Genomic DNA, 24,029 nt, shown 5'->3' with positions numbered 1-24,029 from the left:
TGTGTTCGCCATGCTCTGATTGTAGCTTAAGCCTGTAAATAGTATTTATTTTGTACTGTCAATGCTAACTAATAAAAAGCTATTGAAAATGTGAAAAAGAAAATAGTTCCAAACATTTTACTTACCCATGGCATGTACTTCTACAAGAGTTTTCAATTTCCAACACATCAAATCAATGAACTAACTCATCGTATGAAATTGCAAGAGAAGTGACCATATGGGAACACTGAGCACACTTACAAGTCTCTAGAACTTGTGTGCTCTTTTCCATAGCATGTGCGTTTATGTGCAGTACTTGGTATCATTGTGTACTAGCATGAATGATCCCACGCTATTCTCTATTTTATCATGTGTCACCACACATGACTTTGTATAAATCCATCATGTGCCCCTTGCAAAATTAGCAAATCTGTAAATATAGGCTTCTTTGGCCATGACAGGACTCTCAAAACTAACATGTTTTTGGAAGATAAATGGATATGGGTATGCTATATTTCATGATTTAGACCCCTTTGAAAAAAAATGATATCACTACACACCTTCTTTTCCGCCATAGCTACACCCTAGGTGTTCTGAGTCCTATTTCGATGAAGCATTACCTAGACTTCACTATTAATGGAAGTTAAAAAATTAGGAGCATTTAGAAAAATAAGGTCTATAACTTCTTCTTTGTGAATAGATTTATCTATTCAGAGACATAGTCTTTGGTAGAAATTGAGCATTATGCTCATGAACCTGAGTCAACCAAGCATTAAATAGAAGTGGTTAAGGGAGTTGTGGATGTAAGCATTGTAGAGGCTGAAGCTTTTTTTAAGTGGGTAGGTTGTGTAGTGATGATAAATGCAAAGTATCGTAGGATCTTGGACTTTGACAAGAATAGAAAGAAGGATCAAAGCATGCGAGGAATTAAGTGGTGGTGGACGAGCATAGAGTTTGACCCATTTGCTGCCTTTAAGCCTATGCAAGTGTATGGGAAAAATTGTATTGAATGAGTCTTGTCATGTCTGAGTATGATGTTATAAATGGTAATTAGGATCTCTATGAATTCCTAGCTTAAAGATTTTGAATTAGTCTTACAATCCTATCTATTACAAGATTAATGCTACCATTTTTTTTATTGCAGAGCGAGAGAAGAATTACAACTTATAGGCTTTATTGGCCTTGTGCAGGTACTTTCTGACCAAGACTAGTCACAACATATTCAATTTTTTAATAAAATTGTGTCTTTAGCATGCCCAACCCAATACCTTACCAAATTGATTCCCTAAAATGCACATTTTAAATTTTTTGAATAGGTGGTGTATAGACGAGTTAGTTCATACAAAAATTCAGATGATCTGAAAGCTGACATCAGGTAATTTTATACCCAGGACTTTAGGGTGTGGTCAAGTAATTTTCCGTAGGTCTTGTGATGCTCTTTTAAAGTATAGATTAATTTATGTGCAACCAGCTTGAATATTGTCTTAACATAACAAAATCCTATTATACATAGTTGTGTGCATTGATGTAGTTCTAAACTGTTAAGTATTCTATTCGTTGTGTAGAATTTTTACAAATTTCCCTATAGTCTATAGTAATATGATGTCAGTAAAAATCTGAGAGGATCAAAATGTTTTAGCTCCAAGACAAGGCATGACTTTACCATTAACCTTTGTATTTTAAAGGGAGACATTAGTTTAGCTGTATCCTAAAACACCTTGTTAGTCATTTTTGCTCAAAGTGGTTCAAAACAAAGGTCATCAGTTTTCTATTGACCAATCTACATTCCAGTTGAGCCATCGTAGGCTGATTTTTTTGCTTCTTACACTAAATTATAATTTCAGTTATATTCATTCTGAAGAGACATTGTAGCCACTATAGATGCCACCATTACCAGGGATATAAAATTAGAGTGACAAAGCAGAAAACAACATCATATAAGCTGATTCAAAACTCATATTATGTATAATTTTTGTCATCGTAGAGATCCAATCATATCCATTGGTATCCATAATTACTGAAAAAGAGGTATTCACAGAAATTCTAATTACCATTTATAACATCATACTTGGACATGAAAAGACTCATTCAAAAGAGTATCCACATATATATTAATTCCACAAGTTCAAATGTATTTTTTTTCAGATTTTGATGGGTATCTATCACAACTCCACTGAATGTATGTAGAAAATAGGCTCTCTAAATTCCATAACAATGTAGTTTGTGTTAAGACTTTTTCTTGGAATCATCATCCTACGTATGAGGAATGCCCACACTAGTTTAAAACAAAAATTAGAAATAGATTTCATCATACACAATGAAGAAAACCTTAGACCTAACCTACATTTCAACAAGATCCATCAAATAACATCAAATATGGAACTTTCTCTTTTTCTGTAATAGGCAAGACTCCAATTGCTCTTGGATTAAAATGATATCCCTATTTGAGTGCATAAGCACTTCTTTGCTAGGCCTTGAGGCTAGGGACTTAGATTTGGATGATTAATTGCTGGAGATTACTTTATTAATGTGGAGATTGAGGATAATCAATGGTTCTTCCTTGCATCAACCGCCTTGACTTCTATGATGGTTGAACCTCTTTTTTTGTGTTGGCCAAGTTATTGAGAGGAGAAATAAGACCTCTCCCTACTATGCTTGATCTATTTTGGTCCCTCTATAGGTGTATTGTGGTCTTGTCCATCAACGAATAATTAGACAACATAGAATGTTTCCATATTTCATATTCTTATCAGTGTAATTGTTGAATCTTTGAGCTAGTTTCAGACTTGTGCATGAATGTAAAGAATTTATTTGTGCTAGAATAAATAAATATCAGGCCAATATATTTGCTTCTTTAACTCAGTTATCTTCTTGCTTAGTTTAAATTCCAATTATTAGATATTTGTCCACATTGGAGTTAGTTTGGCATAGAAAACTGCATATTTTATTATATATGTATATTCCTACACATGAATCCTCTAACAAATTAGAAAATAATCAAACAATAATAAAAATTAATGACTACATACTAAGGCACTTTGAATATTTGAGTGCACTTTGGCTAGAGTTCACTACATACCTTGCATTTGTTTAGTATAAACCTCAGGTTCATATTGATGTCTGTGCTAGTCTCTATTACCAAAAATGAGACACTACAACACTGCTAGTGTTATGATGGTAAAAGTATGTTTTTCATTGTGATAGGCTATTTCTAAGTCATCTATGTTGTTTCTTGCTATTGTCAAGCAATCTTTGTTTTCCTTGAGACCATGAACAAAATTATCTACCATTTTTCCAGTTCCTGATTGGTGCAAATATAGCTACTTTTATATTGGAGTTTCTTGATTGACTACTCTTCAAATTCTTCCATGTATGATGAAGATTGATATCTTAGCTACTAGTGAAAATAGTTCTAAATGATGATTTATCCATAGTTGTGATTCTCTAATATGAGTACTTTCCTTCATCTAGGAATGATTGCTCAATACTAGATGTTATGTTGAGGATCCTTCACCATTTGATCATGGATAATCTTGTGATGGTTATTGATTTACAGTTTACATAATGACTAGTTTGAAGATATCATGTTGACTATCCTTTTCAATGGTTTGCCCATACAACATAGTGTCTGATGCTGATGAAAAATAAAGATGTATAGAATGTTCACCATCCTTCTTGAAGGGGATCATCAATGGAACTAACCCTTATTCTTCCTAATGCAATTAGGGAAACTATCTTATTTTTAAGACTTTATGGCTATTAAGGAGTGGTTAAAAGGCTTGGCATTGATTTGGTTTTGATCAATCAGGTACGCTTCATGTGTCCAAACTTTGTCTACTCAGAATTTAGCTCTTGTTTATGACCTATTATTATTATGAGCTTTATAAGTTTATATAGTTCATTTCTCTGTTAAAAACTACTATTACATTTTGGTTTTCTTAGTGTTGTACATAATCCAAATTAGCCTTGTTGTCTTGAACTTCACTTATTCATCTACGATAGTGCTTTAAATTTTTTAAATTTATCTCTCCCTTATGCCACTTTGCATCTTCTAGATTGGTAAGGGGTTTCTCCTTTTCTTCTATACCAACCATTCCAATTGCATTTGATGATAGTGATTATCTATGCTATGGCCCTTTTTGTATGTTCTTTTTTGGGCTTCTTTTATATAAAATATCTACGATTTGATTATGATCTATAAGAATGGAGATGGAAGACAAGCTACTGATGATATTCAATATTCTCAATTTTTGAAGTCACCACCGTAGATATTGGAGGCACATTATTAAATAACACATTGATATGTTAGGATTGTGATTTTGCCCATCTATTTACTTCTGAAGTTTATGATTTTTGGACCATTTCTTAATCTTGTGCCCAAACACTACGTACTCTCAAACATTGCCTTCACAACTAACTATTCTAATGTTTTACTCTATAAAGTGGCAACTTTTACATGTTCTACCAAAGATTTGGTGCCACTTGTACCTATTTTATCAAGTAAAGAAAAGTCCCTGTTATGTGTTGGAAATATTCAAGATATGACAAGTTACTGAGAGGGGAGGGGTGAATCAGTAACTTCTAAAATTTCAAACAATAAAATTGTATACTGATATATTCACCATTCATCCAAGTAACCTACTGTAAGCATGAAACAAAATCATTTGCAACACTTGAACACACAGATTTGGTGACCCAGAAACCTTCCAAATAGAAAGTAAAACTGGGGTGGGGATGAAACCCACAAGCTTCGTTACTGCAGTATGAAGTTGGCCGGTTAAGGCTTACAATGACCACTTCTGGTGATCTTCCCTGTTAGGAGCACAAAGGATTGCTAGATCCACCTTGCTAGAGGATTTCCAAACATACAATAAAGTATGCACTCTGTTAGGAGATTTACAAAAGACTGTTAAGTCTACCTTGTTAAAGGATTTACAAAAATTGATTCACCTGTTAGAATGAAATAGTGGATCTGATTACAACTGATTGCTGATAAGATCTGCTATGCTCTGATTCACCTTGATGTGATAGATAAAACTTTTCTGCTCTAAAATTCGACCTTGCTGAATACCTTCACAACTCAGCACACATACTTTCGCACGCATGTATTTCTTTCACACTTTCGCAGTTTCATTAATTACAATTTCTATTTCCATTGCAATTGCTTTTCATCTCATTTCTTACTTCCTTACATCTGAATGATACAATACATTACATATATATACCATCCAAATAAACAATGCATGCAAGGTCGGCCAAAACAACAAGTGCAAATCTCTATACAAAGTCGGCCCAAGGTAAAAACTCGGGTTCATTGAACTGACTCGGTGTCCTTCTGATACTCGGCATCCACTGCGTTACTCGGCATCGTCATGTACTCAGTAGAAGTGAAGGCACGGTTCATACTAAACACTTCGAGTAGTTCTGAACTTGGTAACCACTGGAGACTCGGTAGAAGAGATGTCACTCGGTGAATACTTCTATCTGAACTGTAGCTCGGTGATCAAAGGAAACACTTGATAGAACCTTGTGACTCAGTGATAGTTAGTTTCCTTGATATCCATCTGAGCTCGGTAAAAATTAATTTCCTTGATAACCTCAGGAGCTCGGTTATCACGAAGTTCTCGGTTACATCATAGTACATCTTCACTCGGTCAAAACTAATTCCTTTCTTTACCTTGAACACTCGGTAAACACTGGCTGCTTTGTTCACCTTGATCACTCGGTAAACACTGACTTCTTTGTTCACCTTGATTACTCGGTAAACACTGACTTCTTTGTTCACCTTGATTACTCGGTAAACACTGAGAACTAGGTAAAGCTTGGCTTCCGGTGAGAGCTCGGTAAGCATTCAGAATCCAATAAGTGTTGTAACTAATGACAAAAATGTATCATAATGCCAACAATCTCCCCCTTTGGCATTAGTGACAAAAACACTTATGAGACAAAGTTTATCTGACATGCTGATGACTGATTCTGAATATACATAGCTTCGTTATATACAACTCCCCCATAGAATAGCTTTGTTATATACAACTCCCCCATAGAATAGCTTTGTTATATACAACTCCCCCATAGAATGTACATACATTATTTACATGAGCTGTATATCTCTTCCTTTGTACAATTTTTTTGAAAACACTTATTCACCCATAGTATACATATCCAACAATAATCTCCCCCTTTTTGACAATAATGCCAAAGAATAAAAGAATATATATACTTATATAGAAACACCAAAATGAGAGATGAACTCTGAATGTACCTGGAGAATAAGCTGGAGAGTCTTATCCCAATTTTCTTGCAAAATTTTGCAGGTGGAAAGAGCTACTTGAACTTCAGCCGAAAGTTCAATCACATGGTCTGCAATGGAGAAGTTATTATCATGGATTAATGTCTTTGAATGTGCAATGTGCTTCTGCATTGAATCCATGATGGGAAGGATCATGTTTTGGATATCTATCAATGTAGATCGGATCCTTGCCTCTTCCCTCAACAGCTCTGCCTGCTTCTCTGACAAAAATTTGATTTTGAGGTGATGAGATGAGCTTGAACTGGAGTCAAGCTTCAAGTTCTGTGCACTCACCTTCAGATCTTCATCAATTTTATTTAGTTTCTCTCTTATTCCTTTAGTGTACTCGGTAACATCACAAAGCTTAGCAAAAAGAGATGTTACATTATTAAAAGAATTTTCCATATCTGCCAAAACTGAGGTTAATGCAACTTGATTTATTGCAATGTTCTGGGCAATGTGCCCCAATACCTTATTATCAAATTTCTTTTCTGCACGCTCAATTAGCTTTTCTTGTCCGGAGGCATCTTCATTGAATTTATTAACTGCCTCTTCCAATTGAATCAAAATGTGTTGAGAAGTATCAACATCAACACCTATAGCCTCAGTAATTATGTTCTGGGCTTCCTCAATTATCCTATATTCCTTATCCCTTTCCGATCTTAATTGCATCTGAGTAGCCTTTTTCTCAATAAGTTGACTAGCATACCTCATTTCTTCAATGGTAGCATTATCAAAGTCAATCTTTGGAATTACTATTTATGTGTCCAAGTCAATGTCTTCAGGAATTTCCTTTCCAGTGATCATAAGTCTTAATGGTTGCTTTTGTTTGACTTCTGAGATGATTGGTTTGACCTTTGGAATAGACACAACAGTAGAGACAGAAGGACTAGCAGTAAAAACTAGGATGCTTGAGGTTTGAGTGCCAATAGGAGTATGTACAGGGTCAAAAATTTGAGTGCTGGCCAAAAATGGTGATACACTCGGTAATATAGTATCTAAGATCACTGTGCCTGAAGTAGATGGCAAAAAAATTGTAGAACAAATTGGAGTAGTCAAAATTGGAGAACTTACAGCAATACCAACTAATGATGATGGAGTCGAGGAGGCCAACTCGGTAGATGAAAAGGGGTGCAGCTTGGTAGTCGAAGAGGGATGCAACTCGGTAGATGAAGTGGTAGTCACTTCCACTGATGATACCTGGAGCTGAGATATGGCAGGTGTAGATGGTAAATCTGGTGTAGATGAACCTGCTGAAGTTGACTCCAACCTTGATGATGTCACAGGTTTAGCTGGGGAGTGAAGAAGGGATGCAATAATTGCTGCTGCAATTTTTACCGTATCATCCTCCTTATCTTCCTCTTCAGCTTCTTCCTCTTTGTCTTCTTCCTCTTTCTCTTTCATCATTGCATGCAACTCTCCTGGTGTAACTATGATGGATGGAGTGCTATTTGATTCATCACTGCTGCTGCTGCTGTCATCATCCTTTATTTCTACTGGGTCTACACTGGGCTTATGTAGATGATAGATGTTTTTCCACATGTTTGTAGCATCATTTACAACATGCTCTATATCTTTGATCAAAATCAAACAAGTGTGGAATCTGATCATCATTTTACCTTCATAGGTTTTCAATTCAGATTTTACCTCTGCTCCAGTGAGACTAGGCCGAAGATTCTTCAGGGATTGCTCATATATATCTTTTACCGTCTTGGTGGCTAACTCCCATCTTGGCTGTACTCTCTCTAGTAGTTCTTTAGAGATATGAAGAGCAATCTGGTCCGGGGAGTATTTCCATTTTCCCATTTTGTTAAGTACCAGTTCCTCAATTTGCATTTTCTCTGCATCAGTCCTTGTCTCAAATCTCAATGCCTTGAAATTTGTGATGCCAGCTCCTTCTTCCAATGATTTGAGCCTTTGCTCGAATGTAGGTGCAGGTTTGACCAATACAGGTTCCTGAATACCTTTTCTCGTCCTCCGAGTGAATACTGCAGTAGGCTGCTTCTTGGGCTTGGTAATGATTACCTTGCCTTTCTTCTTTGTCGGTTGCTCTTTTTCTGATTCTTTTTCTCCTTCTTCTTCTTCTTCACTTTCTTTATCTTCACCTTTTCCCTCGGTGACCATAAGAGGACTCATTTCAGTTTTCAGTTTGGCCACTTTCCTCTTACCTTTGCTGATGGCCTGTGGAATTTTGATTTCCAGTTCAATTTTGGCCTTTGCTTCATCATAAGTACCAAAAATTCGTTGCCTTGGGTCTACTGGCTCATTTACCAGTGCTTCAATGATATCCCTTGTTTCATCAATATTTACCTCATATGGAAGAGGTTTCACCCATGCAACTCGGGGTCTAACTGCCTGTATGTACACTTTGTCACAGTCAACCATGAAACAGACATCATCCTTATACTCTTCAACAAGTTTTGGAGGTATTCTGAATCTGTTGTTCATCCTTTCCTTGAAATCTTCAAAATAATTATCCATTACTTTGTCAAAATTCATACCCATTTCTACTATGAATTCATTTATTTGATACAAAATTGGAGTATCTTTCCTCCATACAACTGCACCCTTAGATGGAAAGAATTTCTATACATAGAAAAATAAACAAACTAGCAAAGAACCAAATTTACAAGGGTTTGTCTTTGCAGTCCTTATGCTTTCCATGTTTTTATTGAATTGTTTTAATAGCACATCAGCTAGGTCAAACTCCATATTTTTTTTTACAATTTTATATGCCAAATCTACAGCCTCGCAAGGTACACTATTCAGCCTGCTGGAACTATATAGTTTGTATGCAATAACATAAATACCAAATCAGTTCTATATCTGAAACATTGTTGAGCTTTAAACCTCTGCCATCCCATTCAGCTTGGGTTTTCTTTTGTAACTCATCCCGTCCTAGGGTTTTGGTGGTTTTGGCTTTGTTGAGCATCGGGAGACCCGTGATTTTGTGAATCATCTTCATGGTTATCAAAACTGGTTGTTCCAACCACAACTGACCATTATGCACTCGGCTCAAGATATACCTCACCCATTTCACTTGGAAACTTCTTGGCAGATGCGGGATATGGGTTAAGCCTTTGGTTTCCAAATGTTTGAACTCAGGTTTTAGGGTTCCATCCACGCATAACTCGGCTAGGGTGCTATCCATATCTAGTGTCCCTATTTCTTGCACAGTACACTTGAAATGAGTACGAATATCATTTGATTAGAAGTACCTTTGGAGGGATCTGTGATTGAGCTCCATGCGGGTCGAGTGATTCAGCGATGGCAGGAACAAGCTTGAACGTCGGTGCCTTCCATTCCGTTCCCTTCACAAGCATTTCGGATCCTTTCTTCGCCTTGCTACTGCTGGTGCTTGCGAAAGCCATTGCTGCTCGGTGAGTGAAAAGATTTCGTAAGAATACTTCGCTAGAAAATCTCTTCAACTCACTTGAACTCGCTTGAAAGCCCTCTTTTTGTAAATCTCAAATTCGCGGTGAAACATGAGGTTGAAATCTGCCCTTTTGATGAAAAATTTTTCATTAATGTTCAGTACGGAGGTAGCTACGATCAACAGACTGTCATCCACTAGCTCGACTTAAACTTCGCAACTCGGTGACCAAAAGAAAATAGGTTAAACCGCCCTTAACTCAGTAAGAGAAGAACCAACCATGCTCGGTAAGTGCAACTTGGTGAAAGAGGCCTTATTGCACCCGACTGAGCTCGGTAAGGTCATGTACCGACCATGATCCTGATGTATCTGAAATACTGATTTGATCATATTTTCATTCTAGGACTGCTTGGGATATTGCTTTGTAGATACAGTCCTGGTCTTATCCTGATGAGTCTTAATTGGAAATGGGAGAGTCACTCACTTCTTGAGTGACCATTCCATTACTTGAATTATCTGGCTCGGTAGACTTTGGAATCCATTGCTGCTTCATTTGCTTCCGAATATTGTCTACTTTGATTTTCTTCTCATCCTCGACTTTCTTTATGTTCATGCAGTTTTTAGATATATGACCAAGTTCTGTACATGTATAATATCTTACAGTGGTATCCCTTTTTCTTAGGTGATGCCTTGCACAGTTTATGCCAGTATGACCATATTCTCCACAATAATGACATCTGCACCAAGTGTTGTAGTCCCAACCAAATATTGCTTTGACAAGTTGTTCAGCTGGATTAAATGATTTGGATTTGCATTGTGATGCCTTATGACCTTGCTTTTGGCATTTGTGACATTTACCTTCAAATTTTGGTTTCTTTTTGCATTCATTGGCTTTGTGTCCATGCTGATTGCAATTGTAGCACTTTCCATTAAATTTGCCTTTTCCATTGCTCCAACATCCGTTAGATGTATGACCTAACTTACCACAGTGGCTGCAAGTAGGTTTTTGATTCTTTTGAGTACCCTATTTGGAGGATTCACCTTCTTCCTTGTATCCAAGGCCTGCTTTACCATTTTGTTTATGAAAGTTTTCTTCATTTTGCAGATTCAATTGATCCATGTCCTTTTGAGATTTTACCATTCTCTCATTGACTTATTTTTCAGAGATTAGATCACTTTGTAAGCTTGCATTGATTTGTCTTTCAGTAATTAAGTCATTTCTCAAATTCTCATTCTCAGATCTAAGATTCATAATTTCTTCATTTGCATTAGATAATTGAGTTACAAGATTTTCAAGCTGAGAGGATTGATTATTCCTTACCTCTAAGTCTTCGACTGCCTTGTTCCTTTGCTCCAAGATTTTGCATAGCCTGATGAACTGGATTCCTTGTTCCCTTTTGAGCTTTCTTACTTCTTCCTGCAGAGATCCATTCTTTTCTAAAAGTTCTTTGATTGCTTTATCAGCTTCATCTGAACTATTTGATGGTGAGAGATCTTCAATCTTTTCTTCAACATACTGATGGTCATTCATTTGCTTTGCAAGTTCTTTTCTTCTTTTCAAGGATTGTGAAAGATGCTCTTTTGCTTCATTGAGTTGAGCCATGGCCATTTTCAGATCTAGCTTTTCATTCTCAATAGTTTTGTCAAGTCTGAATATCTCCATTGTCTTTGATCTTGCTCAAGCTGTGAAACTTTTATCTTGAGAACCTTAATGCTCTGATACCAATTGTTGGAAATATTCAAGATATGACAAGTTACTGAGAGGGGAGGGGTGAATCAGTAACTTCTAAAATTTCAAACAATAAAACTGTATACTGATATATTCACCATTCATCCAAGTAACCTACTGTAAGCATGAAACAAAATCATTTGCAACACTTGAACACACAGATTTGGTGACTCAGAAACCTTCCAAATAGAAAGTAAAACTGGGGTGGGGATGAAACCCACAAGCTTCGTTACTGCAGTATGAAGTTGGCCGGTTAAGGCTTACAATGACCACTTCTGGTGATCTGCCCTGTTAGGAGCACAAAGGATTGCTAGATCCACCTTGTTAGAGGATTTCCAAACATACAATAAAGTATGTACTCTGTTAGGAGATTTACAAAAGACTGTTAAGTCTACCTTGTTAAAGGATTTACAAAAATTGATTCACCTATTAGAATGAAATAGTGGATCTGATTACAGCTGACTGCTGATAAGATCCGCTATGCTCTGATTCACCTTGATGTGATAGATAAAACTTTTCCTCTCCAAAATTCGACCTTGCTGAATACCTTCACAACTCAGCACACATACTTTCGCACGCATGTATTTCTTTCACACTTTCGCAGTTTCACTAGTTTCATATTTTGATGTGCCCATAGCTGCACTTTTATGCTTTTATAGCATTGTTCTATGCCCATGTTGGCACTTTATGGTTTTATACCATTGATATACATGATTTATATGATATTTGTTTTGAATTGCATAGGGAGCTTAATATTTTTTCAAGGTTAACTATGTAGGTCCCCTCAATATAACTGATACATAGTTTCATTATTTGGCCCATGGAGTATCCCTCCATCCTATATTGTTATGCACTCATTTTATATGGAGTTTCCCTCCATTTGATCCTATCTATTCCATTTTGATAGGATAATATTTTTTATGGAGTTTCCCTCCATTTGGTTCTATTGGTTCCATTTTGAAAGATTATTATTTATGGAGTTTCCCTCCATGATTTTGTTCCTCAATGAAGAGGATGTTATTATTGAAATTTTCTCTCCAAATTCAGATGATTTGATCCAATTTAAAGGCAATATGTTGTTATATCCTCATAATCCATTCTTTTGATTATCCTAACAAATCATGATAATTCTAATTTGATCAGCATGTCTCTCCTTTATGTTATTTTCATATATTAATGTGATAATGATCTGCATACTTTACTGCTTAGATCATGAGTCATGCATGTTATGGATTGATCACCCATTAACTTGCAGTGGGATGATTCATTAAGTGGATTGTCTATATCCACATGATTGATGCAAGATTGATGCAAGTATCATTAGTTGGCCTTGTATGTGGTCATTGGTGCATTAGTATAATATACTTTTCATGAGAGCATTGATCAAGCTTTTTACTCAATTTGTCCTTGTTGACAATTTTTTGAGCACATAATTTATCTTGATATCAGGTTATCTCCATTGTTTTGTGGTAACATGTTTTACTCATTGTTTCTCTATGAGAATTTTATTATCCTTATTCAAAAGGATTTCGAATTTGCATATATGATGGCAATCTAATTGTGGATATTTGTCTTGTTGTTCTTTTTTTCAGGTGATCCATCAAGGAACCTTCAGAATTTTTCACATATGAAGATGTGTCTATGCTTCCACTTAATCACATTGAAAGGACTCATGTACTTCTCTTGGATCTACACATGTTCCATATGGCTTGAAGACAATCAAATTACTTCATATTGAAGATTAAGTTGCAGATTTTTGTAAATTATGGGTTTAATACCCTTTGATGTAATTACCCCAAGTAAAGATTAAAGGGGGGTGTTAGAAGTTGTAATCTTTCCTTGGTGTGTTTATAAACCAAGGTTAGAACTCCTTTCTTTATTGTTGTAATATATTAGGATATAAGCCAAGGTATCCTAATATATTTCTTTTTTGTCCTTTTTCCACTACATCTTATTTTGTCATCTAGTGGAATATGTGAGGATAAATATGTATTGTAATTTCTAATTTTAGATTATTCCTCCTTAAGAGGAATCTCACACTTGGCCTCACACACATATGAATGGTGGCATTCATAGACATGGGAGTTACATTCTAACTCCTCTCTCTCATCTCTATTTAAGAGATGACCCTCCTATCTCATTTAACAATGAGGTTTCTTCCTCTTCTCAAATATTGTATGAGCATTGCTCTCTATCTCTCTCTCTCTCTCTTCTTAGGCTTTTCATGCCTCATTCATAATGTCACAAGGGGTTTTCTTTGCTTTCCCCTTTCCAAATATCTTGTCTCATGGTGTTGGAGCTTGAAGCTTTCTCTCTCCTATTTTATGATAATATCTTTTCATGCATTTACTCACTTAGATTCTTTCCTGGTATTGTTTATTTATAGATTTATTTTTCCATTTCTAACACACTGACTTCTTTGTTCACCTTGATTACTCAGTAAACACTAAGAACTAGGTAAAGCTTGGCTTCCGGTGAGAGCTCGGTAAGCATTCAGAATCCAATAAGTGTTGTAACTAATGACAAAAGTGTATCATAATGCCAACAGTTATGTTCTTTAGATTAATGAAACACTTATAACATTAAAAAAAGTTTAAAATTAAACCCATTTATTTCTTGTTATAGGACCACATCAGCCTTATGCTCAAAAAAAGAAGAGGAGGCCTCATGTTATAAGATTAGAACCACAAGAACCATAGGAGAATGTCGAAGATAGTCATGATGTGCCTATTAGTATCATGACTATCTTTAGCATTCTCCTATGGCTCTTGTGGAATATTATTTTTTTATTGCAGGTTATTCAAGGATTGCAACATTTACCTCCAGTGTCCACCATTTATTTAACCAGACTAGAGATCTCCTCAAAAAATTGTCACTTCAATTTCCTCCAACATTAATATTTGTAACCCTCTCAGCCGCTGTTATTTGTAATCCCCAATATGTTGGGAAGGGAATCTGGCTGAGATGGATTTTGATCCAACCTTGTATTTTTTTTTTGGAGGTTCTTCTATCAGAAATCATCCCCTTGTATAAAAGGAGGTATGCCTTCTTAAAGACCCTTATAAAGGGCATCTGTAATGTATACAGGACTCTGGTCCCGGGCTACACTGGGGGTTTTCTTTGCCATGTTCTTTTTCCCCCAGTGCTTGTAGTTGAACAGGGAAAAACTTATGTAAAATCTTCTGATAATATAATATAAAGTCTTGATTACTATTGTGTATTAATGAATTTTATATCATATTAATGAATGTTATGTGATTGTATTGATTGAATGTTATAGTTCATAAATGGATGAATAAAATGAATGAAGTATGTAATTAGATGTTAATGGAGAATTTAGATTGATGTTAGGAGGAGGGGGGTGAGGCCAGATGAGTTTCCACCTTCACATGGTTGGCCTTGTTAAGTAGAGAATATTATATATTCTTGAAACTAAGTAAAGCTCAAACTAATATACCAAGGAATCACAAAACCCAAATCCATCTACCTCTCATCTTCTCATCCCAATAAGTCATCTTTTCTATCAATAGGTTTATTTTTTGCAAAATATTTGGAGGTTTTGAGAATGTTGAACCTTAAAAATTTATTCTAGATGTTAATTTTGTTGAGATGTGGAGAATCACTTTGTCCTGTGTTGTGACGTTCTAGAATCTTGATATTGGTTTAAATATGAGCTAACTATAGGTTCTCTATGCACCAAATTTCTACAGAGATCTTACCATTCTATACCATCTTGATGCACAGTTGCAAATTTGATAGGATTTTTCTGGTTGGAGAGGGAGACTTCCACCATTAACCTCTATGCTTTGCTTGATGTCCATACCATGTTCCCAAGGTGCTATTTTACCACAAGTTAGAAGCAAACTAAAGAAGTAGTGAAATGTTTCCCTACAGCTACCATTATGAATTCCTTTTTTTTACAAGTTTAAACAACGAATATTTAATATATCCATTTACAGCATTTCCCACATTCATGGATTTCCATGAGATGACATCACTTTAAAGCAAGAATAATGTGCCTTGTCTATTCTTCTGTATTTTGCATATGTATCTAACAACTACCATTACCAATTCTATTATTTTCAAGTTTGAACAACATATATTTAATTTATCCATTTACTGCATATCCCTTAATCATGGATTTCCATGAGATGACATCACTTTGAAGAATAATGTTCCTTATCTATTCTTCTATATTTTTCATATGTATCTATCATTGCATTTCCAACAATACAAATTATTTGACGATAATAATCTTTTCATCATACTTTGATGGATGTCCATGACCTACTCTAGAGCTCCCATTTTGGCATAGGGGGGGAAGATGCCAACAAAGGTTGTGCTCGCCTTTATTTTTGCATGTCAGTTTTTGGTCTGTTCGTTTAGCATAATTATTTTTTTTCTCTTCAATTCCTTTTAGCAAAATTAGATTTGCAGACTGAGTTTCTTTAGGAATTCTCTTTAAGTTGAGCTCGCAAGGGAGATCAGCTAACAAAGATGCTCTATTAGCTTTTAATACACTTCATAGATGAGATTGCATTATATGGTTTGAACAAGATGTGGAAAAAAATCAAGTGTGTGATATTTTAGAAGATTGAAGATGAGCCCATTCTCGAGTGTAGTAATGAATCTCAAGGCTCCTTCAACCCGAGCATATCATGTCCTTCAGACGATCTTTATGAAGTTTCATCAACACTGTATCCTTCAGGTGTTTGATTCTTCATCTTTCTTCTTGTCATTTCTCTAATTGTATTGATTTTCATTAATTTAAGAGGACACTAGACAACATGCTTCTGTATGTGAAATGCAAAAGTTGTGTCACTGAACATGAACTGTAGAAGAATTTATATGGTCTAAAGGGATGTTGCCCCACACTTCTCGTCACCACCCTTGTAGTCAAATGTTGTTCCTGGACTCATGGGATGTTATTATTGGGTAAAGCTTAAACGTTCTTGAATTTGTTTGTTTTCTTTTGCTATTTGGGGTTCTAGGTTTCTAAAATATCTCAAAAATGAAAAAGAATGTGCTGACCAACTCTCTAGTAGGCTCCTCTTAATTGGGTACTTCACGTGGGTTGCTAGACCGCAAGGTGCTTCCTTTATTCAGCAAGTGGCGAGTGCTTAAATTGGAGAACCTTGCAGTCTCATTGTACTTGTCTTCACACTTCTCAATCTTGTGATCAAGCACCAAAATCTCTAATGTAAGGCCAATGTATGAATCATTTTTTATCCCCAAATAAAGTTTTCCTTTTAATTTTTATGTTTCTATCATTTGCCCCTGCTTTGCATATTCCTCTTGTCTGGCTTGGACTTAAGTATTTTTAGTCCTTTAAAATAATGGTCAAGCCCTCTTCTAGTGACATAACCATCCTCTCACATCTATTCATCATATATTTATTATGAATTTTTTGTTCACCAATCTATGTTAAACTAATCAGCAAAGCTTTGATCCTCTGAGTTGCAGCGATTTTGAGAAAAAACCTAACTTTTAATCACTATATCTTAAATGAATTTTCACATTGAGGTGATCACAATTTTTGATAAATTGTAGTTGATATTGTGCACATGTTGAATTGTATCAGGAGATCTAATACATAATACCATTACTCATGCTAATAATGAGTCCTGAAGAGTGGTCTAATTTTATTCAAAGTTTTTGTATGCGATTTTTCTCCTTGAGTTTTTTTTCTTAATAGAAGTAAAACCTACCATTTCAGAATAATCTTTGTGTGACCAGTCCTTTCACGTAAGTTCCCCTTGGTTGCTACCAACTTTGTTATTTTCCCAATGCCATAACTCAAACACAATTTCAATTTTAAACACCAATATTAGCCCATTTTTTTAAAGGTTATAAAATGTGAACTGTAGAAATTTAAAAAAAGAAAAAAAAGAAATAAAGCCCTAGGATGATAGTGAGATAAAATCATAAAACAGATGTAAAAAAAGAGAGAAAAGAACATGATTATGGCCATTGTTGCATACTATTTAAAATACTCCCAAAAAGTTTGTCAAATTAGTGCAATATTACAAAATATCCTTTGCAATTACCTGCAAATGCATCAAATGTTGTCAGATTGTTGCAGTAGTGAAACATGATAGGAGAAATTTGATACGAATGGGTTTTGATGTTTTTTTGGCTGTTAACTATCATTATGCACTAGTGGGTGTGGTTTTCACATTTACTCATGCTTCTTAACAAGGAACCCCCAAAAAACTTGTTGGTGAGTTTACTTGCCCAAAGAGATTGCTTTGTGAGTGCTTGCAAGTTGGTGAGTTTGCAAGGGAAAATAAACCAGTTACATAAATATCTCACTTTAGTGTCTATGCACTTATATGAATGTGTGTTTGCGAGGGAAAATAAACTAGTTACATAAATAACTATTCTATTTAGGTAAGTAGAGTGTTTATTAAATAAATGCCTTAATAAAATAAGAAAGGAATATATCATTCACAATGTTGGATTTTTAGGGCTTGTTAAGTTTATTTCCTTAGTACATTCAAACTGAAAGTTTACCTATGGGAGGTAGACTAAAACTAAATTTGTTATGTTGATTTGAACTTTGAACTATCCTTGAGGTTGTTAGATGATTTTTTTAGATCCTTTGAACAAAGTTAATAAAAATTCTCAAGCACATCCTGGCATAGACTTGAGTGTGACAGTTTTGACAACTGGGTTTTGGCCGAGTTACAAATCATTTGATCTTAACTTGATAGCTAAAATGGTATGCCCATTTTGTATACAATATACCTTTTAAATTTTCCAATTTCTGAAGCAGTTTAACATTTTGACCTTTGCTACTTAATGTAGGTAAGATGGATAGAGGTGTTCAAGCAGTTCTATCAGTCAAAGACAAATCACAGAAAGCTTACATGGATATATTCTTTGGGTACTTGTAATATTAATGGCAAGTTTTACCCTAAGCCTATGGAACTTGTTGTTACTACTTACCAAGTAATTGCCTTTTTGGTTGATTACTGACAGACAGTTGGATTCATTGATTCATATAAAATGGCATTATAGGTCATTTTCTACTGATCATTATTGTGAATTTCTTCTTCCAGGTTATGGTTAAGAATTAGTTGGGTAGGATAAGTTAAAGCAATGGTTAATTTCATTAATTGTTAATGACCATACATTGATAATTTGATTTGTTTTCTACTTATGCTACCTGTTTAAAGGAAAACTAAAACTGATGTGTTATAGAAACCATAAATATGCAAAGTAAATTTATCATGTTTATCAATGTCAGTTTCCTTGATATATCTGGAATTCACTTCTTTTTCCTTGTGTAACTTACTTTGTGGTTATGATACGTAGGCATTAGCATTGTTGTTATTCAATGCATCTGAAAGGCTAAGTTACTCAGAAGTTAAGACTCAATTGAATTTGACCGATGAAGATATTGTCAGATTGCTACATTCTCTTTCATGTGCAAAACATAAAATTCTCAATAAAGAGCCAAATACAAAAACTGTGGCACAAATAGATGTCTTTGAAGTCAATTCAAAATTCACTAATAAGATGAGGAGAATTAACATATGAACTCTGATATAACAAATTGTATACTATTTTTCTTGTCTATTTTTAACAAAAACTAATGCATGTGGAGATCACATGGGAATTGGTTTCTACGTGATTGCAGATTCCACTCCCACCAGTGGATAAGAAAAAAAAGGTGATTGAGGATGTGAATAAAGATAGACGTTATGCAATTGATGTGTCAATTGTAAGAATTATGAAGAGTAGAAAAGTTTTACCACACCAACAACTTGTTATGGAGTGTGTTGAGAAACTTGGATGGATGTTCAAGGTGAATTTCTTGATTGGATGCTAGATACTTTTGTTTGCATCACTAGTACTTTAGATTTTCTTTCTACTTTCCCACAATGAATGGCTTTATACCTGTGTGAATTTGTAAAAAGTGGTCTTTTCTTTTTTTAGTAGATTGTCCTTTATCCATAAGAAAATGATATACCTAGATAAGTAGGCATATTGATATATCTTCAGAGGCATATTCATAGGCATATTGGCAATTGTTTGATGTACTTTTTCCTCTTTGTAGTACATAGTTTATGTTTGCGGTCTTGATGTGATTATATTTGGCATGGTGGTCCTTTGAAAAAGGAGGAGATCCTGGTAGTGGCAATCCCAAACTTCAAATTGTTTTTCCTTCTATGGCTTTTGGTGGAGCATTAATAAGTTTTGTACTGTGCCCAACAGAGTTGATAAAAGTAACAAGAACTAGACTTTGTATCGATTGTATGTATATAAACTGAACTCTAGACTCCATACCATTGACTATTTGTTGTTTTGCAGTGTAGATTGCAAGTTTAGGAGAATGACAATAGGCAACTGAATAAACATCAACAGAGATATGTTGGGCCTTTGGACTGTGCACTGCAAACTCTTAGAAATGAAAGGGTAAGGTGTTAAATTGTTGTTACTATTTGGTATGTAGTTGTAGACATGCAATATAAATGCTTCACGTGGTATCCTTCATTAGACAAGATACTGTTTGATTGTTTCATTGGTGCATAATTTTCCAGGTACAAGGTTTGTTTCGTGGTGGCCTAACTACATTTTTTAGGGAGTCTATTGGAAACATAGTTTTCTTCAATACTTATGAATTGACTCGTTATCATATGCTTTCACTTATTAGTACGCATGATAAGGTGAATCCCCAAATGAATTCCCAGTCTTCTCAATTTGTCAACTATTCTTCTAAAGTTCTTATAGAAGCAGGAGTTGGAGTTGTCTTTGGTGGGCTTGCAGGAATCGCGGTATGTGACCTTAATGTTAGAATTTTAATTTAAGTATTTAAACTCAGTTTTTGCAGATCAAATGTGTGCAACAAAACTTGTAATTTGTTTTGTAGTTTTGGTCAGCTGTTTTTCCTCTCGATGTTGCAAAAACCCATATTCAAACAACTCCAAATATTAATCCCAGCAAAAATCCTATACACACAATCAAGATGGTAGGACATAACATTTCATTTTTACATGGACTCTACTCTAGAAAAAATATTTTTAAATTAATTTTTAATAAAGATTTTGATTAGGCTTTTACAAGATTATTGGATTCTTATGACAACAATTAGGATATCTATTAGGATTGACAATTGGATTATTGAATTGGGTTAATTCATTTATTTGCATGTTTTCTTGTGTTCTGGATAAAAAAGTTATCATTCATGATACTAACACCAATTGTTTGCATGCCTATTTTATACTGGGTATATAGAATGTTCTAATTAAAATATTAAAATTTAAATATTCAAATACCATGAGACTTAGCTTCTGCCTTTTCATCTAGGATCTATTCTACTAAGTAGTCTTAGATAACCAATAGATGAATTTAAAAGCAAGAAGTGTTCATATTAATGAACATGAAACCATTTCCCAATTCAATGTTTGACAATTTTATAGAGAACTCAATTTTAGAGGATTATATGCTGGCTTGGGGCCCACATTGGTGAGAGCTTTTCCTGCTAATGCTGCAACTATTGTCACTTGGGAACTTATAGGAAATTTACTGGGGGTGAAATGATAGTAAGAGCATTACTTTCAGAGATGAATGGGTTTATACCTGTGTGAATTTGTAAAAAGTGGTCTTTTCTTTTTTTAGTAGATTGTCCTTTATCCATAAGAAAATGATATACCTGGATAAGTAGGCATATTGACGTACCTAGGAACTGGCATTATGTCATAGGACTTAGCCAAAAATATATTTGTACCAAGTATAGTGAATTGTAATGGCATTGTTCATACAATGTTGATATTTACTCAAGAGGACTATTTGTATTTAGTTTTATTCGCCATGTTTCCTTTTCAGTTTGATTTTGTGTTGGTGACACTTCAGACTCAAATGCCTACAAATGCTTCATGTAGTGTCCAATCTCAAGTCCTAATCACTAGGTAAGCTCCTAGCTCTTATTACAGTTTGCTTACTGCAATGTCACATCCAATTTGCATGTGATTCTACTGACCTAAAGGATCCTTAACCACAAACAACAATAGTCTCCTCTGCCTAAGATAATACAACTTTGTTTGGATTTAAACAAGAAAATCACAACAGCATTATGAGTGAGGATTTGTGTCTGCTCAGAAACTTCTTATCTAAGAAAGCCTTCTTGAGGGTTGTGAGCTTGTCTATTTCTCCTTTACATCAAAGGTTCAATGCAAGCATTTTGCTAAGAGCCTACCCAAGGTTACAAATGCAAAGTGAACTGGTTTTTGATTGCCTCTTTTATTAGAGTAGATTTACTTATGGGGTGTAGAGCACATGGAGAGCTTTCCCCCTTATTTAGAGTTTTGTTTCTCATCCTTTTACTGAATATCATATCAAAGAAAATACAAAGAGCTCACACAAGTGTGTATCATTCTCTTTCTAATTTTGGTAGATAGAAAACTATTATGGCTTGAGACTATGTTCAACATAATTTACAACCTCAACAAGAGTTGGAATCCCAGTTTTATACATATGTGGCATTGGTTGCACTAATAAGAATGTCACTACATCATTTGGATATATTCAAGAAATCAATATGCATATCCTGCAATATTGGCTTGTCATTAGATGACATTTCATGGAGGCAGTCAATAAAATAGTTCAAACATCATACCTATGATTCCACATTTTGCATGCATGTCTACCAAGGTAGTTGCAACTTAAACAAACATATTCTCTCAATATATCTATTTTGTTTATATCCAACAACCATGGCTTTTGATGACCACATTACGTTCAGGCATCTTGTCAAACAGTTCACATGACTTATCTATGCTTCCATTTTGCAAGCATGTCTCCCAAGGCAAATGCTACTACTTCATCTACACCGTCTGACAAAATCCTTTATGCTTTGATGGATGCCTATAGCTTATCCCAAAGCTCTCATTCAACAGTTATGAGATGATCAATCAAGAGGAAACAGTTGAGAGCTTAGAGTGACACAATTTTTAGATGATCATATGAAATGAAATGGGCGTGCAAGTAGAAAGAAACTAGAAAGACATTGTGTACAGATGAAGGCATGAAATGGATGGTTTTGGAGCACTCAGCACAAACACTCAGCATTCAGTACATATCATCATTCGAGATCAAATGGGTGTGTGGGACTATACGCATAGTGAATAATAAAGGAGGGAATTGAACCCTCCTTGAGGCACACACTTGTTGAGGTCCACTTTAGCAATGGCCCTTCCCATGAAATTGTTTTCTAAAACCTTTCTAATGAGATAATGCATTATGAGCTCTTCAACAATGGGATGGAATGTGAATCCAAGAGGCAGTTGTGCATCACCCATATCATGACTGTAACTAAAGTTAAGAGCCTCTATTATTGAATTCTCTTCCCTATCACCCATATTCATTTCCTTTGCTATGGTAAATAGGGAAGAGAATTCAATAATAGAGCCTCTTAACTTTAGTTATAGTCATGATATGGGTGATGCACAACTACCTCCTCAATTCACATTCTATCCCACTGATGAAGAGCTCATAACACATGATCTCATTAGAAAGGTTTTAGAGAACAATTTCACAGGAAGGGTCATTGCTAAAGTGGACCTCAACAAGTGTGAGCCTAAAAAAAATTCAACCAAGCATTGATCAAAATTTTGACCAATGCCTGGTAGTTTTCTACCAAGCATTGGTCGAAATTTTGATCAATGCTTGGCTATTTTTCACCAATCATTGGTCAAAATTTTGACCAATACTTGGCAGTTTTTGACCAAGCATTGGTCAAAATTTTGAGTAATGCTTGGTAGAACTTGTGCCAACATGTTTGAAAGGTTTCGACCAACTAGTAGGTTGGTCAAAATTTTGACCAAAAAAATTTACAAGTTCAAGGTACTTTTGCTGCCAAGAGAATTTGGAAAGCCTAGGAAGCAGTTAAGCCCTGGCTTGGTTGGGTTGGCAATGGGTTCAGAGATGGGCTCTCCACGAACCAACACAATCTCTGGTGGTCACCATTATTTGCTATCCAAGGTGTTCCCCTGGCTAGGTGCACAGGACTAGTGCTCTACATTTTTTTAAACGCAACATAAGGACCCCTAAAGATCTTTTCTCTAGAGTTAATATGAGCTTACATTCGTGGGAGGACATGAAAGTGCAATTCTGGCTCACTCATCCAGATTGACAGACTTTTCATCTTCTAGTTTCTATGGTACTCCACATTTGTTACATAAAGTGGGCATTCAATCCTCTCACCCTTGGTGGAAAGACTAGAAGTGGTATCCAGACACCTCGGTAATGAGCTGTCAGCCTAGGTTGAGCTACCAATGGTTGGTTCCTCACCTACCCATGGTTGAAGTTCTTAACCAACAATGGCATTTACAATCTTCTCATCACACTTGGAGTCATAGGTTCTCCACTATGTGGCACACCATTACTCAACCTCAAATTGCACATTTTACCTAGTGTATTCTTTTCCAGGGCTTGCCTTTAGGCCCCTGACTACAACACCTTGGTGTTCTTGACCCTCGTTGCCCTTTTTGTGGTCAACCAGAGACTTTTTTGCACATTTTTTGGTTCTATAGATAGGCTTAGTGTTACTGGTGATGGATCCATGATCTCTTTTTTCCCTTCCACCCATAACCTTTTTCTTGGCATATGGTTGTTCTGGGTGATAATACTCACATACCCTTCAAGTAGCCCAA

General features: G+C 35.4%; 1 pseudogene; it reads left to right on the top strand.

Annotated features, from left to right (window-relative positions):
- Nucleotides 1–833: 833 nt before the first annotated feature.
- On the top strand, nucleotides 834–20,919 carry LOC149575637 (uncharacterized; annotated as a pseudogene).
- Nucleotides 20,920–24,029: the final 3,110 nt, after the last annotated feature.

Source organism: Cupressus sempervirens, chromosome 2 (assembly GCF_028749045.1).
Source record: "Cupressus sempervirens isolate cs-2001-9-10 chromosome 2, ASM2874904v1, whole genome shotgun sequence".
Lineage (NCBI taxonomy): Eukaryota > Viridiplantae > Streptophyta > Pinopsida > Cupressales > Cupressaceae > Cupressus > Cupressus sempervirens.
Note: the sequence above shows the minus strand (reverse complement) of the source record. Positions and strands in the feature narration are given on the sequence as shown.